We start from the raw sequence: 18,846 nt of genomic DNA, 5'->3' as shown, positions 1-18,846 counted from the left end.
TGGGGACAACTTCGGTGTGGGGTCCATCCTTCGATATAAGGATTCTTTGCAGTCAGGGCCAGGGGCCCCCTGGCACACCCTTTGGCCATTTTCCCTGGGAAAGAAAACTCAGCAGACCAGGTTCCTGATGTCAGTTTGTAGGGCTCCCTTGGGTCTATCAGGGCAGCACAAGTTTGAGGTGGGGACAACTTCGGTGTGGGGTCCATCCTTCGATATAAGGTTTTTTTTCAGTGAGGCCCAGCCAGGACCAGGGGCCCTAGGGCACATCCTTTTTCCATTTTCCCTGGGAAAGAAAACTCAGCAGTCCCGGTTCCTGATGTCAGTTTGTAGAGCTCCCTTGGGTCTATCAGGTCAGCACAAGTTTGAGGTGGGGACAACTTCGGTGTGGGCTCCATCCTTCGATATAAGGATTTTTTGCAGTGAGGTCCCTGTCCAGGGCCAGGGGCCCCTGGGCACATCCTTTTCCCATTTTCCCTGGGAAAGAAAACTCAGCAGTCCAGGTTCCTGATGTCAGTTTGTAGGGCTCCCTTGGGTCTATCAGGGTAGCACAAGTTTGAGGTGGGGACAACTTTGGTGTGGGGTGCATCCTTCGATATATGGATTTTTTGTAGTGAGGTCCCTGTCCAGGGCCAGGGGCCCCTGGGCACATCCTTTTTCCATTTTCCCTGGGAAAGAAAACTCAGCAGTCCAGGTTCCTGATGTCAGCTTGTAGGGCTCCCTTGGGTCTATCAGGGCAGCACAAGTTTGAGGTGGGGACAACTTCGGTGTGGGGTCCATTCTTCGATATAAGGATTTTTTGCAGTCAGGGCCAGGGGCCCCTGGGCACATCCTTTTTCCATTTTCCCTGGGAAAGAAAACTCAGCAGTCCAGGTTCCTGATGTCAGTTTGTAGGGCTCCCTTGGGTGTATCAGGGCAGTACAAGTTTGAGGTGGGGACAACTTCGGTGTGGGGTCCATCCTTCGATATAAGGATTTTTTGCTGTCAGGGCCAGGGGCCCAGGGCCAGGAGCCCCTGGGCACATCCTTTTTCCATTTTCCCTGGGAAAGAAAACTCAGCAGTCCAAGTTCCTGATGTCAGTTTGTAGGGCTCCCTTGGGTCTATCAGGGCAGCACAAGTGTGAGGTGGGGACAACTTCGGTGTGGGGTCCATCCTTCGATATAAGGATTTTTTGTAGTGAGGACCCAGCCCAGGGCCAGAGGCCCCTGGGCACATCCTTTTTCCATTTTCCCTGGGAAAGAAAACTCAGCAGTCCAGGTTCCTGATGTCAGTTTGTAGGGTTCCCTTGGGTCTATCAGGGCAGCACAAGTTTGAGGTGGGGACAACTTCGGTGTGGGGTCCATCCTTCGATATAAGGATTTTTTGCAGTCAGGGCCAGGGGCCCCTGGGCACATCCTTTTTCCATTTTCCCTGGGAAAGAAAACTCAGCAGTCCAGGTTCCTGATGTCAGTTTGTAGGGCTCCCTTGGGTCTATCAGGGCAGCACAAGTTTGAGGTGGGGACAACTTCGGTGTGGGGTCCATCCTTCGATATATGGATTCTTTGCAGTGTGGCCCCAGCCCAGGGCCAGGGGCCCCTGGGCACATCCTTTTTCCATTTTCCCTGGGAAAGAAAACTCAGCAGTCCAGGTTCCTGATGTCAGTTTGTAGGGCTCCCTTGGGTCTATCAGGGCAGCACAAGTTTGAGGTGGGGGCAAATTCGGTGTGGGCTCCATCCTTCGATATAAGGATTTTTTGCAGTCAGGGCCAGGGGCCCCTGGGCACATCTTTTTTCCATTTTCCCTGGGAAAGAAAACTCAGCAGTCCAGGTTCCTGATGTCAGTTTGTAGGGCTCCCTTGGGTCTATCAGGGCAGCACAAGTTTGAGGTGGGGACATCTTCGGTGTGGGGTCCATCCTTTGATATAAGGATTCTTTGCAGAGAGGCCCCAGCCCAGGTCCAGGGGCCCCTGGGCACATCCTTTTTCCATTTTCCCTGGGAAAGAAAACTCAGCAGTCCAGGTTCCTGATGTCAGTTTGTAGGGCTCCCTTGGGTGTATCAGGGCAGCACAAGTTTGAGGTGGGGACAACTTCGGTGTGGGGTCCATCCTTCGATATAAGGATTTTTTGCAGTCAGGGCCAGGGGCCCCTGGGCACATCCTTTTTCCATTTTCCCTGGGAAAGAAAACTCAGCAGTCCAGGTTCCTGATGTCAGTTTGTAGGGCTCCCTTGGGTCTATCAGGGCAGCACAAGTTTGAGGTGGGGACAACTTCGGTGTGGGGTCCATCCTTCGATATACGGATGTTTTGCAGTCAGGGCCAGGGGCCCCTGGGCACATCCTTTTTCCATTTTCCCTGGGAAAGAAAACTCAGCAGTCCAGGTTCCTGATGTCACTTTGTAGGGCTCCCTTGGGGCTATCAGGGCAGCACAAGTGTGAGGTGGGGACAACTTCGGTGTGGGGTCCATCCTTCGATATAAGGATTTTTTGCAATCAGGGCCAGGGGCCCCTGGGCACATCCTTTTATCATTTTCCCTGGGAAAGAAAACTCAGCAGTCCAAGTTCCTGATGTCAGTTTGTAGGGCTCCCTTGGGTCTATCAGGGCAGCACAAGTTAGAGGTGGGGACAACTTCGGTGTGGGGTCCATCCTTCGATATAAGGATTTTTTGCAGTGAGGTCCCTGCCCAGGGCCAGGGGCCCCTGGGCACATCCTTTTTCCATTTTCCCTGGGAAAGAAAACTCAGCAGTCCAGGTTCCTGATGTCAGTTTATAGGGCTCCCTTGGTCTATCAGGGCAGCACAAGTTTGAGGTGGGGACAACTTCGGTGTGGGGTCCATCCTTCGATATAAGGATTCTTTGCAGTCAGGGCAAGGGGCCCCCTGGCACATCCTTTTTCCATTTTCCCTGGGAAAGAAAACTCAGCAGTCCAGGTTCCTGATGTCAGTTTGTAGGGCTCCCTTGGGTCTATCAGGGCAGCACAAGTTTGAGGTGGGGACAACTTCGGTGTGGGGTCCATCCTTCGATATAAGGATTTTGTTCAGTGAGGCCCAGCCAGGACCAGGGGCCCTAGGGCACATCCTTTTTCCATTTTCCCTGGGAAAGAAAACTCAGCAGTCCAGGTTCCTGATGTCAGTTTGTAGAGCTCCCTTGGGTCTATCAGGTCAGCACAAGTTTGAGGTGGGGACAACTTCGGTGTGGGGTCCATCCTTCGATATAAGGATTTTTTGCAGTGAGGTCCCTGTCCAGGGTCAGGGGCCCCTGGGCACATCCTTTTCCCATTTTCCCTGGGAAAGAAAACTCAGCAGTCCAGGTTCCTGATGTCAGTTTGTAGGGCTCCCTTGGGTCTATCAGGGTAGCACAAGTTTGAGGTGGGGACAACTTTGGTGTGGGGTGCATCCTTCGATATAAGGATTTTTTGTAGTGAGGTCCCTGTCCAGGGTCAGGGGCCCCTGGGCACATCCTTTTTCCATTTTCCCTGGGAAAGAAAACTCAGCAGTCCAGGTTCCTGATGTCAGTTTGTAGGGCTCCCTTGGGTGTATCAGGGCAGTACAAGTTTGAGGTGGGGACAACTTCGGTGTGGGGTCCATCCTTCGATATAAGGATTTTTTGCTGTCAGGGCCAGGGGCCCAGGGCCAGGAGCCCCTGGGCACATCCTTTTTCCATTTTCCCTGGGAAAGAAAACTCAGCAGTCCAAGTTCCTGATGTCAGTTTGTAGGGCTCCCTTGGGTCTATCAGGGCAGCACAAGTTTGAGGTGGGGACAACTTCGGTGTGGGGTCCATCCTTCGATATAAGGATTTTTTGTAGTGAGGACCCAGCCCAGGGCCAGAGGCCCCTGGGCACATCCTTTTTCCATTTTCCCTGGGAAAGAAAACTCAGCAGTCCAGGTTCCTGATGTCAGTTTGTAGGGCTCCCTTGGGTCTATCAGGGCAGCACAAGTTTGAGGTGGGGACAACTTCGGTGTGGGGTCCATCCTTCGATATAAGGATTTTTTGCAGTCAGGGCCAGGGGCCCCTGGGCACATCCTTTTTCCATTTTCCCTGGGAAAGAAAACTCAGCAGTCCAGGTTCCTGATGTCAGTTTGTAGGGCTCCCTTGGGTGTATCAGGGCAGCACAAGTTTGAGGTGCGGACAACTTCGGTGTGGGCTCCATCCTTCGATATAAGTATTTTTTGCAGTCAGGGCCAGGGGCCCCTGGGCACATCTTTTTTCCATTTTCCCTGGGAAAGAAAACTCAGCAGTCCAGGTTCCTGATGTCAGTTTGTAGGGCTCCCTTGGGTGTATCAGGGCAGCACAAGTTTGAGGTGGGGACATCTTCGGTGTGGGGTCCATCCTTCGATATAAGGATTCTTTGCAGAGAGGCCCCAGCCCAGGTCCAGGGGCCCCTGGGCACATCCTTTTTCCATTTTCCCTGGGAAAGAAAACTCAGCAGTCCAGGTTCCTGATGTCAGTTTGTAGGGCTCCCTTGGGTGTATCAGGGCAGCACAAGTTTGAGGTGGGGACAACTTCGGTGTGGGGTCCATCCTTCGATATAAGGATTTTTTGCAGTCAGGGCCAGGGGCCCCTGGGCACATCCTTTTTCCATTTTCCCTGGGAAAGAAAACTCAGCAGTCCAGGTTCCTGATGTCAGTTTGTAGGGCTCCCTTGGGTCTATCAGGGCAGCACAAGTTTGAGGTGGGGACAACTTCGGTGTGGGGTCCATCCTTCGATATACGGATGTTTTGCAGTCAGGGCCAGGGGCCCCTGGGCACATCCTTTTTCCATTTTCCCTGGGAAAGAAAACTCAGCAGTCCAGGTTCCTGATGTCAGTTTGTAGGGCTCCCTTGGGTCTATCAGGGCAGCACAAGTGTGAGGTGGGGGCAAATTCGGTGTGGGCTCCATCCTTCGATATAAGGATTTTTTGCAGTCAGGGCCAGGGGCCCCTGGGCACATCTTTTTTCCATTTTCCCTGGGAAAGAAAACTCAGCAGTCCAGGTTCCTGATGTCAGTTTGTAGGGCTCCCTTGGGTCTATCAGGGCAGCACAAGTTTGAGGTGGGGACATCTTCGGTGTGGGGTCCATCCTTTGATATAAGGATTCTTTGCAGAGAGGCCCCAGCCCAGGTCCAGGGGCCCCTGGGCACATCCTTTTTCCATTTTCCCTGGGAAAGAAAACTCAGCAGTCCAGGTTCCTGATGTCAGTTTGTAGGGCTCCCTTGGGTGTATCAGGGCAGCACAAGTTTGAGGTGGGGACAACTTCGGTGTGGGGTCCATCCTTCGATATAAGGATTTTTTGCAGTCAGGGCCAGGGGCCCCTGGGCACATCCTTTTTCCATTTTCCCTGGGAAAGAAAACTCAGCAGTCCAGGTTCCTGATGTCAGTTTGTAGGGCTCCCTTGGGTCTATCAGGGCAGCACAAGTTTGAGGTGGGGACAACTTCGGTGTGGGGTCCATCCTTCGATATACGGATGTTTTGCAGTCAGGGCCAGGGGCCCCTGGGCACATCCTTTTTCCATTTTCCCTGGGAAAGAAAACTCAGCAGTCCAGGTTCCTGATGTCAGTTTGTAGGGCTCCCTTGGGTCTATCAGGGCAGCACAAGTTTGAGGTGGGGACAACTTCGGTGTGGGGTCCATCCTTCGATATAAGGATTTTTTGCAGTCAGGGCCAGGGGCCCCTGGGCACATCCTTTTTCCATTTTCCCTGGGAAAGAAAACTCAGCAGTCCAGGTTCCTGATGTCAGTTTGTAGGGCTCCCTTGGGTCTATCAGGGCAGCACAAGTTTGAGGTGGGGACAACTTCGGTGTGGGGTCCATCCTTCGATATAAGGATTCTTTGCAGTCAGGCCCCAGCCCAGGGCCAGGGGCCCCTGTGCACATCCTTTTTCCATTTTCCCTGGGAAAGAAAACTCAGCAGTCCAGGTTCCTGATGTCAGTTTGTAGAGCTCCCTTGGGTCTATCAGGGCAGCACAAGTTTGAGGTGGGGACAACTTCGGTGTGGGGTCCATCCTTCGATATAAGGATTTTTTTCAGTGAGGCCCAGCCCAGGGCCAGGGGCCGCTGGGCACATCCTTTTTCCATTTTCCCTGGGAAAGAAAACTCAGCAGTCCAGGTTCCTGATGTCAGTTTGTAGGGCTCCCTTGGGTGTATCAGAGCTGCACATGTTTGAGGTGGGGACAACTTCGGTGTGGGCTCCATCCTTCGATATAAGGATATTTTGCAGTGAGGTTCCTGTCCAGGGCCACGGGCCCCTGGGCACATCCTTTTTCCATTTTCCCTGGGAAAGAAAACTCAGCAGTCCAAGTTCCTGATGTCAGTTTGTAGGGCTCCCTTGGGTCTATCAGGGTAGCACAAGTTTGAGGTTGCAACAACTTTGGTGTGGGGTGCATCCTTCGATATAAGGATTTTTTGTAGTGAGGTTCCTGTCCAGGGCCAGGGGCCCCTGGGCACATCCTTTTTCCATTTTCCCTGGGAAAGAAAACTCAGCAGTCCAGGTTCCCGATGTCAGTTTGTAGGGCTCCCTTGGGTCTATCAGGGCAGCACAAGTTTGAGGTGGGGACAACTTAGGTGTGGGGTCCATCCTTCGATATAAGGATTTCTTGTAGTGGGGTCCCTGCCAAGGGCCAGGGGCTGCTGGGCACATCCTTTTTCCATTTTCCCTGGGAAAAAAAACTCAGCAGTCCAGGTTCCTGATGTCAGTTTGTATGGCTCCCTTGGGTGTATCAGGGCAGCACAAGTTTGAGGTGGGGACAACTTCGGTGTGGGGTCCATCCTTCGATATAAGGATTTTTTGCAGTCAGGGCCAGGGGCCCCTGGGCACACCCTTTTTCCATTTTCCCTGGGAAAGAAAACTCAGCAGTCCAGGTTCCTGATGTCAGTTTGTAGGGCTCCCTTGGGTCTATCAGGGCAGCACAAGTTTGAGGTGGGGACAACTTCGGTGTGGGCTCCATCCTTCGATATAAGGATTTTTTGCAGTCAGGGCCAGGGGCCCAGGGCCAGGGGCCCCCGGGCACATCCTTTTTCCATTTTCCCTGGGAAAGAAAACTCAGCAGTCCAGGTTCCTGATGTCAGTTTGTAGGGCTCCCTTGGGTGTATCAGGGCAGCACAAGTTTGAGGTGGGGACAACTTCGGTGTGGGGTCCATCCTTCGATATAAGGATTCTTTGCAGTCAGTGCCAGGGGCCCCCGGGCACATCCTTTGGCCATTTTCCCTGGGAAAGAAAACTCAGCAGTCCAGGTTCCTGATGTCAGTTTGTAGGGCTCCCTTGGGTCTATCAGGGCAGCACAAGTTTGAGGTGGGGACAACTTTGGTGTGGGGTCCATCCTTCGATATAAGGATTTTTTGCAGTCAGGGCCAGGGGCCCCTGGTCACATCCTTTCTCCATTTTCCCTGGGAAAGAAAACTCAGCAGTCCAGGTTCCTGATGTCAGTTTGTAGGGCTTCCTTGGGTGTATCAGGGCAGCACAAGTTTGAGTTGGGGACAACTTCGGTGTGAGGTGCATCCTTCGATACAAAGATTTTTTGCAGTCAGGGCCAGGGGCCCCAGGGCACATCCTTTTTCCATTTTCCCTGGGAAAGAAAACTCAGCAGTCCAGGTTCCTGATGTCAGTTTGTAGGGCTCCCTTGGGTCTATCAGGGCAGCACAAGTTTGAGGTGGGGACAACTTCGGTGTGGGGTCCATCCTTCGATATAAGGATTTTTTGCAGTGAGGTCCCTGCCCAGGGCCAGGGGCCCCTGTGCACATCCTTTTTCCATTTTCCCTGGGAAAGAAAACTCAGCAGTCCAGGTTCCTGATGTCAGTTTGTAGGGCTCCCTTGGGTCTATCAGGGCAGCACAAGTTTGAGGTGGGGACAACTTCGGTGTGGGGTCCATCCTTCGATATAAGGATTTCTTGTTGTGAGGTCCCTGCCAAGGGCCAGGGGCCGCTGGGCACATCCTTTTTCCATTTTCCCTGGGAAAGAAAACTCAGCAGTCCAGGTTCCTGATGTCAGTTTGTAGGGCTCCCTTGGGTCTATCAGGGCAGCACAAGTTTGAGGTGGGGACAACTTTGGTGTGGGGTCCATCCTTCGATATAAGGATTTTTTGAAGTCAGGGCCAGGGGCCCCTGGGCACACCCTTTGGCCATTTTCCCTGGGAAAGAAAACTCAGCAGTCCAGGTTCCTGATGTCAGTTTGTAGGGCTCCCTTGGGTCTATCAGGGCAGCACAAGTTTGAGGTTGCAACAACTTTGGTGTGGGGTCCATCCTTCGATATAAGGATTTTTTGCAGTCAGGGCCAGGGGCCCCTGTGCACATCCTTTTTCCATTTTCCCTGGGAAAGAAAACTCAGCAGTCCAGGTTCCTGATGTCAGTTTGTAGGGCTCCCTTGGGTCTATCAGGGCAGCACAAGTTTGAGTTGGGGACACCTTCGGTGTGGGGTGCATCCTTCGATACAAAGATTTTTTGCAGTCAGGGCCAGGGGCCCCTGGTCACATCCTTTTTCCATTTTCCCTGGGAAAGAAAACTCAGCAGTCCAGGTTCCTGATGTCAGTTTGTAGGGCTCCCTTGGGTGTATCAGGGCAGCACAAGTTTGAGGTGGGGACAACTTCGGTGTGGGGTCCATCCTTCGATATAAGGATTTTTTGCAGTGAGGCCCAGCCCAGGGCCAGGGGCCCCAGGGCACATCCTTTTTCCATTTTCCCTGGGAAAGAAAACTCAGCAGTCCAGGTTCCTGATGTCAGTTTGTAGGGCTCCCTTGGGTGTATCAGAGCTGCACATGTTTGAGGTGGGGACAACTTCGGTGTGGGCTCCATCCTTCGATATAAGGATATTTTGCAGTGAGGTTCCTGTCCAGGGCCACGGGCCCCTGGGCACATCCTTTTTCCATTTTCCCTGGGAAAGAAAACTCAGCAGTCCAAGTTCCTGATGTCAGTTTGTAGGGCTCCCTTGGGTCTATCAGGGTAGCACAAGTTTGAGGTTGCAACAACTTTGGTGTGGGGTGCATCCTTCGATATAAGGATTTTTTTAGTGAGGTTCCTGTCCAGGGCCAGGGGCCCCTGGGCACATCCTTTTTCCATTTTCCCTGGGAAAGAAAACTCAGCAGTCCAGGTTCCTGATGTCAGTTTGTAGGGCTCCCTTGGGTCTATCAGGGCAGCACAAGTTTGAGGTGGGGACAACTTCGGTGTGGGGTCCATCCTTCGATATAAGGATTTCTTGTAGTGAGGTCCCTGCCAAGGGCCAGGGGCCCCTGGGCACATCCTTTTTCCATTTTCCCTGGGAAAGAAAACTCAGCAGTCCAGGTTCCCGATGTCAGTTTGTAGGGCTCCCTTGGGTGTATCAGGGCAGCACAAGTTTGAGGTGGGGACAACTTCGGTGTGGGGTCCATCCTTCGATATAAGGATTTTTTGCAGTCAGGGCCAGGGGCCCCTGGGCACATCCTTTTTCCATTTTCCCTGGGAAAGAAAACTCAGCAGTCCAGGTTCCTGATGTCAGTTTGTAGGGCTCCCTTGGGTCTATCAGGGCAGCACAAGTTTGAGGTGGGGACAACTTCGGTGTGGGCTCCATCCTTCGATATAAGGATTTTTTGCAGTCAGGGCCAGGGGCCCAGGGCCAGGGGCCCCCGGGCACATCCTTTTTCCATTTTCCCTGGGAAAGAAAACTCAGCAGTCCAGGTTCCTGATGTCAGTTTGTAGGGCTCCCTTGGGTCTATCAGGGCAGCACAAGTTTGAGGTGGGGACAACTTCGGTGTGGGGTCCATCCTTCGATATAAGGATTCTTTGCAGTCAGTGCCAGAGGCCCCTGGGCACATCCTTTGGCCATTTTCCCTGGGAAAGAAAACTCAGCAGTCCAGGTTCCTGATGTCAGTTTGTAGGGCTCCCTTGGGTCTATCAGGGCAGCACAAGTTTGAGGTGGGGACAACTTTGGTGTGGGGTCCATCCTTCGATATAAGGATTTTTTGCAGTCAGGGCCAGGGGCCCCTGGTCACATCCTTTCTCCATTTTCCCTGGGAAAGAAAACTCAGCAGTCCAGGTTCCTGATGTCAGTTTGTAGGGCTTCCTTGGGTGTATCAGGGCAGCACAAGTTTGAGTTGGGGAAAACTTCGGTGTGGGGTGCATCCTTCGATACAAAGATTTTTTGCAGTCAGGGCCAGGGGCCCCAGGGCACATCCTTTTTCCATTTTCCCTGGGAAAGAAAACTCAGCAGTCCAGGTTCCTGATGTCAGTTTGTAGGGCTCCCTTGGGTCTATCAGGGCAGCACAAGTGTGAGGTGGGGGCAAATTCGGTGTGGGCTCCATCCTTCGATATAAGGATTTTTTGCAGTCAGGGCCAGGGGCCCCTGGGCACATCTTTTTTCCATTTTCCCTGGGAAAGAAAACTCAGCAGTCCAGGTTCCTGATGTCAGTTTGTAGGGCTCCCTTGGGTCTATCAGGGCAGCACAAGTTTGAGGTGGGGACATCTTCGGTGTGGGGTCCATCCTTTGATATAAGGATTCTTTGCAGAGAGGCCCCAGCCCAGGTCCAGGGGCCCCTGGGCACATCCTTTTTCCATTTTCCCTGGGAAAGAAAACTCAGCAGTCCAGGTTCCTGATGTCAGTTTGTAGGGCTCCCTTGGGTGTATCAGGGCAGCACAAGTTTGAGGTGGGGACAACTTCGGTGTGGGGTCCATCCTTCGATATAAGGATTTTTTGCAGTCAGGGCCAGGGGCCCCTGGGCACATCCTTTTTCCATTTTCCCTGGGAAAGAAAACTCAGCAGTCCAGGTTCCTGATGTCAGTTTGTAGGGCTCCCTTGGGTCTATCAGGGCAGCACAAGTTTGAGGTGGGGACAACTTCGGTGTGGGGTCCATCCTTCGATATACGGATGTTTTGCAGTCAGGGCCAGGGGCCCCTGGGCACATCCTTTTTCCATTTTCCCTGGGAAAGAAAACTCAGCAGTCCAGGTTCCTGATGTCAGTTTGTAGGGCTCCCTTGGGTCTATCAGGGCAGCACAAGTGTGAGGTGGGGACAACTTCGGTGTGGGGTCCATCCTTCGATATAAGGATTCTTTGCAGTCAGGGCCAGGGGCCCCTGGGCACATCCTTTTTCCATTTTCCCTGGGAAAGAAAACTCAGCAGTCCAGGTTCCTGATGTCAGTTTGTAGGGCTCCCTTGGGTCTATCAGGGCAGCACAAGTTTGAGGTGGGGACAACTTCGGTGTGGGGTCCATCCTTCGATATAAGGATTTTTTGCAGTCAGGGCCAGGGGCCCCTGGGCACATCCTTTTTCCATTTTCCCTGGGAAAGAAAACTCAGCAGTCCAGGTTCCTGATGTCAGTTTGTAGGGCTCCCTTGGGTCTATCAGGGCAGCACAAGTTTGAGGTGGGGACAACTTCGGTGTGGGGTCCATCCTTCGATATAAGGATTCTTTGCAGTCAGGCCCCAGCCCAGGGCCAGGGGCCCCTGTGCACATCCTTTTTCCATTTTCCCTGGGAAAGAAAACTCAGCAGTCCAGGTTCCTGATGTCAGTTTGTAGAGCTCCCTTGGGTCTATCAGGGCAGCACAAGTTTGAGGTGGGGACAACTTCGGTGTGGGGTCCATCCTTCGATATAAGGATTTTTTTCAGTGAGGCCCAGCCCAGGGCCAGGGGCCCCAGGGCACATCCTTTTTCCATTTTCCCTGGGAAAGAAAACTCAGCAGTCCAGGTTCCTGATGTCAGTTTGTAGGGCTCCCTTGGGTGTATCAGAGCTGCACATGTTTGAGGTGGGGACAACTTCGGTGTGGGCTCCATCCTTCGATATAAGGATATTTTGCAGTGAGGTTCCTGTCCAGGGCCAGGGGCCCCTGGGCACATCCTTTTTCCATTTTCCCTGGGAAAGAAAACTCAGCAGTCCAAGTTCCTGATGTCAGTTTGTAGGGCTCCCTTGGGTCTATCAGGGTAGCACAAGTTTGAGGTTGCAACAACTTTGGTGTGGGGTGCATCCTTCGATATAAGGATTTTTTGTAGTGAGGTTCCTGTCCAGGGCCAGGGGCCCCTGGGCACATCCTTTTTCCATTTTCCCTGGGAAAGAAAACTCAGCAGTCCAGGTTCCCGATGTCAGTTTGTAGGGCTCCCTTGGGTCTATCAGGGCAGCACAAGTTTGAGGTGGGGACAACTTAGGTGTGGGGTCCATCCTTCGATATAAGGATTTCTTGTAGTGAGGTCCCTGCCAAGGGCCAGGGGCTGCTGGGCACATCCTTTTTCCATTTTCCCTGGGAAAAAAAACTCAGCACACCAGGTTCCTGATGTCAGTTTGTAGGGCTCCCTTGGGTGAATCAGGGCAGCACAAGTTTGAGGTGGGGACAACTTCGGTGTGGGGTCCATCCTTCGATATAAGGATTTTTTGCAGTCAGGGCCAGGGGCCCCTGGGCACACCCTTTTTCCATTTTCCCTGGGAAAGAAAACTCAGCAGTCCAGGTTCCTGATGTCAGTTTGTAGGGCTCCCTTGGGTCTATCAGGGCAGCACAAGTTTGAGGTGGGGACAACTTCGGTGTGGGCTCCATCCTTCGATATAAGGATTTTTTGCAGTCAGGGCCAGGGGCCCAGGGCCAGGGGCCCCCGGGCACATCCTTTTTCCATTTTCCCTGGGAAAGAAAACTCAGCAGTCCAGGTTCCTGATGTCAGTTTATAGGGCTCCCTTGGGTGTATCAGGGCAGCACAAGTTTGAGGTGGGGACAACTTCGGTGTGGGGTCCATCCTTCGATATAAGGATTTTTTGCAGTCAGGGCCAGGGGCCCCTGGTAACATCCTTTCTCCATTTTCCCTGGGAAAGAAAACTCAGCAGTCCAGGTTCCTGATGTCAGTTTGTAGGGCTTCCTTGGGTGTATCAGGGCAGCACAAGTTTGAGTTGGGGACAACTTCGGTGTGGGGTGCATCCTTCGATACAAAGATTTTTTGCAGTCAGGGCCAGGGGCCCCAGGGCACATCCTTTTTCCATTTTCCCTGGGAAAGAAAACTCAGCAGTCCAGGTTCCTGATGTCAGTTTGTAGGGCTCCCTTGGGTCTATCAGGGCAGCACAAGTTTGAGGTGGGGACAACTTCGGTGTGGGGTCCATCCTTCGATATAAGGATTTTTTGCAGTGAGGTCCCTGCCCAGGGCCAGGGGCCCCTGTGCACATCCTTTTTCCATTTTCCCTGGGAAAGAAAACTCAGCAGTCCAGGTTCCTGATGTCAGTTTGTAGGGCTCCCTTGGGTCTATCAGGGCAGCACAAGTTTGAGGTGGGGACAACTTTGGTGTGGGGTCCATCCTTCGATATAAGGATTTCTTGTTGTGAGGTCCCTGCCAAGGGCCAGGGGCCGCTGGGCACATCCTTTTTCCATTTTCCCTGGGAAAGAAAACTCAGCAGTCCAGGTTCCTGATGTCAGTTTGTAGGGCTCCCTTGGGTCTATCAGGGCAGCACAAGTTTGAGGTGGGGACAACTTTGGTGTGGGGTCCATCCTTCGATATAAGGATTTTTTGAAGTCAGGGCCAGGGGCCCCTGGGCACACCCTTTGGCCATTTTCCCTGGGAAAGAAAACTCAGCAGTCCAGGTTCCTGATGTCAGTTTGTAGGGCTCCCTTGGGTCTATCAGGGCAGCACAAGTTTGAGGTTGCAACAACTTTGGTGTGGGGTCCATCCTTCGATATAAGGATTTTTTGCAGTCAGGGCCAGGGGCCCCTGTGCACATCCTTTTTCCATTTTCCCTGGGAAAGAAAACTCAGCAGTCCAGGTTCCTGATGTCAGTTTGTAGGGCTCCCTTGGGTCTATCAGGGCAGCACAAGTTTGAGTTGGGGACACCTTCGGTGTGGGGTGCATCCTTCGATACAAAGATTTTTTGCAGTCAGGGCCAGGGGCCCCTGGTCACATCCTTTTTCCATTTTCCCTGGGAAAGAAAACTCAGCAGTCCAGGTTCCTGATGTCAGTTTGTAGGGCTCCCTTGGGTGTATCAGGGCAGCACAAGTTTGAGGTGGGGACAACTTCGGTGTGGGGTCCATCCTTCGATAGAAGGATTTTTTGCAGTGAGGCCCAGCCCAGGGCCAGGGGCCCCAGGGCACATCCTTTTTCCATTTTCCCTGGGAAAGAAAACTCAGCAGTCCAGGTTCCTGATGTCAGTTTGTAGGGCTCCCTTGGGTGTATCAGAGCTGCACATGTTTGAGGTGGGGACAACTTCGGTGTGGGCTCCATCCTTCGATATAAGGATATTTTGCAGTGAGGTTCCTGTCCAGGGCCACGGGCCCCTGGGCACATCCTTTTTCCATTTTCCCTGGGAAAGAAAACTCAGCAGTCCAAGTTCCTGATGTCAGTTTGTAGGGCTCCCTTGGGTCTATCAGGGTAGCACAAGTTTGAGGTTGCAACAACTTTGGTGTGGGGTGCATCCTTCGATATAAGGATTTTTTGTAGTGAGGTTCCTGTCCAGGGCCAGGGGCCCCTGGGCACATCCTTTTTCCATTTTCCCTGGGAAAGAAAACTCAGCAGTCCAGGTTCCTGATGTCAGTTTGTAGGGCTCCCTTGGGTCTATCAGGGCAGCACAAGTTTGAGGTGGGGACAACTTAGGTGTGGGGTCCATCCTTCGATATAAGGATTTCTTGTAGTGAGGTCCCTGCCAAGGGCCAGGGGCCCCTGGGCACATCCTTTTTCCATTTTCCCTGGGAAAGAAAACTCAGCAGTCCAGGTTCCCGATGTCAGTTTGTAGGGCTCCCTTGGGTGTATCAGGGCAGCACAAGTTTGAGGTGGGGACAACTTCGGTGTGGGGTCCATCCTTCGATATAAGGATTTTTTGCAGTCAGGGCCAGGGGCCCCTGGGCACATCCTTTTTCCATTTTCCCTGGGAAAGAAAACTCAGCAGTCCAGGTTCCTGATGTCAGTTTGTAGGGCTCCCTTGGGTCTATCAGGGCAGCACAAGTTTGAGGTGGGGACAACTTCGGTGTGGGCTCCATCCTTCGATATAAGGATTTTTTGCAGTCAGGGCCAGGGGCCCAGGGCCAGGGGCCCCCTGGCACATCCTTTTTCCATTTTCCCTGGGAAAGAAAACTCAGCAGTCCAGGTTCCTGATGTCAGTTTGTAGGGCTCCCTTGGGTCTATCAGGGCAGCACAAGTTTGAGGTGGGGACAACTTCGGTGTGGGGTCCATCCTTCGATATAAGGATTCTTTGCAGTCAGTGCCAGGGGCCCCTGGGCACATCCTTTGGCCATTTTCCCTGGGAAAGAAAACTCAGCAGTCCAGGTTCCTGATGTCAGTTTGTAGGGCTCCCTTGGGTCTATCAGGGCAGCACAAGTTTGAGGTGGGGACAACTTTGGTGTGGGGTCCATCCTTCGATATAAGGATTTTTTGCAGTCAGGGCCAGGGGCCCCTGGTCACATCCTTTCTCCATTTTCCCTGGGAAAGAAAACTCAGCAGTCCAGGTTCCTGATGTCAGTTTGTAGGGCTTCCTTGGGTGTATCAGGGCAGCACAAGTTTGAGTTGGGGACAACTTCGGTGTGGGGTGCATCCTTCGATACAAAGATTTTTTGCAGTCAGGGCCAGGGGCCCCAGGGCACATCCTTTTTCCATTTTCCCTGGGAAAGAAAACTCAGCAGTCCAGGTTCCTGATGTCAGTTTGTAGGGCTCCCTTGGGTCTATCAGGGCAGCACAAGTTTGAGGTGGGGACAACTTCGGTGTGGGGTCCATCCTTCGATATAAGGATTTTTTGCAGTGAGGTCCCTGCCCAGGGCCAGGGGCCCCTGGGCACATCCTTTTTCCATTTTCCCTGGGAAAGAAAACTCAGCAGTCCAGGTTCCTGATGTCAGTTTGTAGGGCTCCCTTGGGTCTATCAGGGCAGCACAAGTTTGAGGTGGGGACAACTTTGGTGTGGGGTCCATCCTTCGATATAAGGATTTCTTGTTGTGAGGTCCCTGCCAAGGGCCAGGGGCCGCTGGGCACATCCTTTTTCCATTTTCCCTGGGAAAGAAAACTCAGCAGTCCAGGTTCCTGATGTCAGTTTGTAGGGCTGCCTTGGGTCTATCAGGGCAGCACAAGTTTGAGGTGGGGACAACTTCGGTGTGGGGTCCATCCTTCGATATAAGGATTTTTTGCAGTCAGGGCCAGGGGCCCCTGGGCACATCCTTTTTCCATTTTCCCTGGGAAAGAAAACTCAGCAGTCCAGGTTCCTGATGTCAGTTTGTAGGTCTCCCTTGGGTCTATCAGGGCAGCACGAGTTTGAGGTGGGGACAACTTTGGTGTGGGGTCCATCCTTCGATATAAGGATTTTTTGCAGTCATGGCGAGGGGCCCCTGTGCACATCCTTTTTCCATTTTCCCTGGGAAAGAAAACTCAGCAGTCCAGGTTCCTGATGTCAGTTTGTAGGGCTCCCTTGGGTCTATCAGGGCAGCACAAGTTTGAGTTGGGGACACCTTCGGTGTGGGGTGCATCCTTCGATACAAAGATTTTTTGCAGTCAGGGCCAGGGGCCCCTGGGCACATCCTTTTTCCATTTTCCCTGGGAAAGAAAACTCAGCAGTCCAGGTTCCTGATGTCAGTTTGTAGGGCTCCCTTGGGTCTATCAGGGCAGCACAAGTTTGAGGTGGGGACAACTTCGGTGTGGGGTCCATCCTTCGATATAAGGATTTTTGGCATTGAGGCCCAGCCCATGTCCAGGGGCCCCTGTGCACACCCTTTTTCCATTTTCCCTGGGAAGGAAAACTCAGCAGTCCAGGTTCCTGATGTCAGTTTGTAGGGCTCCCTTGGGTCTATCAGGGCAGCACAAGTTTGAGGTGGGGACAACTTCGGTGTGGGGTCCATCCTTCGATATAAGGATTTTTTGCAGTCAGGGCCAGGGGCCCCTGGGCACATCCTTTTTCCATTTCCCCTGGGAAAGAAAAGTCAGCAGTCCAGGTTCCTGATGTCAGTTTGTAGGGCTCCCTTGGGTCTATCAGGGCAGCACAAGTTTGAGGTGGGGACAACTTCGGTGTGGGGTCCATCCTTCGATATAAGGATTTTTTGCAGTGAGGTCCCTGCCCAGGGCCAGGGGCCCCTGGGCACATCCTTTTTCCATTTTCCCTGGGAAAGAAAACTCAGCAGTCCAGGTTCCTGATGTCAGTTTATAGGGCTCCCTTGGGTGTATCAGGGCAGCACAAGTTTGAGGTGGGGACAACTTCGGTGTGGGGTCCATCCTTCGATATAAGGATTTTTTGCAGTCAGGGCCAGGGGCCCCTGGGCACATCCTTTTTCCATTTTCCCTGGGAAAGAAAACTCAGCAGTCCAGGTTCCTGATGTCAGTTTGTAGGGCTCCCTTGGGTCTATCAGGGCAGCACAAGTTTGAGGTGGGGACAACTTCGGTGTGGGCTCCATCCTTCGATATAAGGATTTTTTGCAGTCAGGGCCAGGGGCCCAGGGCCAGGGGCCCCCGGGCACATCCTTTTTCCATTTTCCCTGGGAAAGAAAACTCAGCAGTCCAGGTTCCTGATGTCAGTTTGTAGGGCTCCCTTGGGTCTATCAGGGCAGCACAAGTTTGAGGTGGGGACAACTTCGGTGTGGGGTCCATCCTTCGATATAAGGATTCTTTGCAGTCAGTGCCAGGGGCCCCCGGGCACATCCTTTTTCCATTTTCCCTGGGAAAGAAAACTCAGCAGTCCAGGTTCCTGATGTCAGTTTGTAGGGCTCCCTTGGGTCTATCAGGGCAGCACAAGTTTGAGGTGGGGACAACTTTGGTGTGGGGTCCATCCTTCGATATAAGGATTTTTTGCAGTCAGGGCCAGGGGCCCCTGGTCACATCCTTTCTCCATTTTCCCTGGGAAAGAAAACTCAGCAGTCCAGGTTCCTGATGTCAGTTTGTAGGGCTTCCTTGGGTGTATCAGGGCAGCACAAGTTTGAGTTGGGGACAACTTCGGTGTGGGGTGCATCCTTCGATACAAAGATTTTTTGCAGTCAGGGCCAGGGGCCCCAGGGCACATCCTTTTTCCATTTGCCCTGGGAAAGAAAACTCAGCAGTCCAGGTTCCTGATGTCAGTTTGTAGGGCTCCCTTGGGTCTATCAGGGCAGCACAAGTTTGAGGTGGGGACAACTTCGGTGTGGGGTCCATCCTTCGATATAAGGATTTTTTGCAGTGAGGTCCCTGCCCAGGGCCAGGGGCCCCTGTGCACATCCTTTTTCCATTTTCCCTGGGAAAGAAAACTCAGCAGTCCAGGTTCCTGATGTCAGTTTGTAGGGCTCCCTTGGGTCTATCAGGGCAGCACAAGTTTGAGGTGGGGACAACTTTGGTGTGGGGTCCATCCTTCGATATAAGGATTTCTTGTTGTGAGGTCCCTGCCCAGGGCCAGGGGCCGCTGGGCACATCCTTTTTCCATTTTCCCTGGGAAAGAAAACTCAGCAGTCCAGGTTCCTGATGTCAGTTTGTAGGGCTCCCTTGGGTCTATCAGGGCAGCACAAGTTTGAGGTGGGGACAACTTCGGTGTGGGGTCCATCCTTCGATATAAGGATTTTTTGCAGTCAGGGCCAGGGGCCCCTGGGCACACCCTTTGGCCATTTTCCCTGGGAAAGAAAACTCAGCAGTCCAGGTTCCTGATGTCAGTTTGTAGGGCTCCCTTGGGTCTATCAGGGCAGCACGAGTTTGAGGTGGGGACAACTTTGGTGTGGGGTCCATCCTTCGATATAAGGATTTTTTGCAGTCATGGCGAGGGGCCCCTGTGCACATCCTTTTTCCATTTTCCCTGGGAAAGAAAACTCAGCAGTCCAGGTTCCTGATGTCAGTTTGTAGGGCTCCCTTGGGTCTATCAGGGCAGCACAAGTTTGAGTTGGGGACACCTTCGGTGTGGGGTGCATCCTTCGATACAAAGATTTTTTGCAGTCAGGGCTAGGGGCCCCTGGGCACATCCTTTTCCCATTTTCCCTGGGAAAGAAAACTCAGCAGTCCAGGTTCCTGATGTCAGTTTGTAGGGCTCCCTTGGGTCTATCAGGGTAGCACAAGTTTG

The sequence above is a fragment of the Lonchura striata genome, chromosome 16 (assembly GCF_050655825.1).
Source record: "Lonchura striata isolate lonStrDom1 chromosome 16, ASM5065582v1, whole genome shotgun sequence".
Classification (NCBI taxonomy): domain Eukaryota; kingdom Metazoa; phylum Chordata; class Aves; order Passeriformes; family Estrildidae; genus Lonchura; species Lonchura striata.
Note: the sequence above shows the minus strand (reverse complement) of the source record.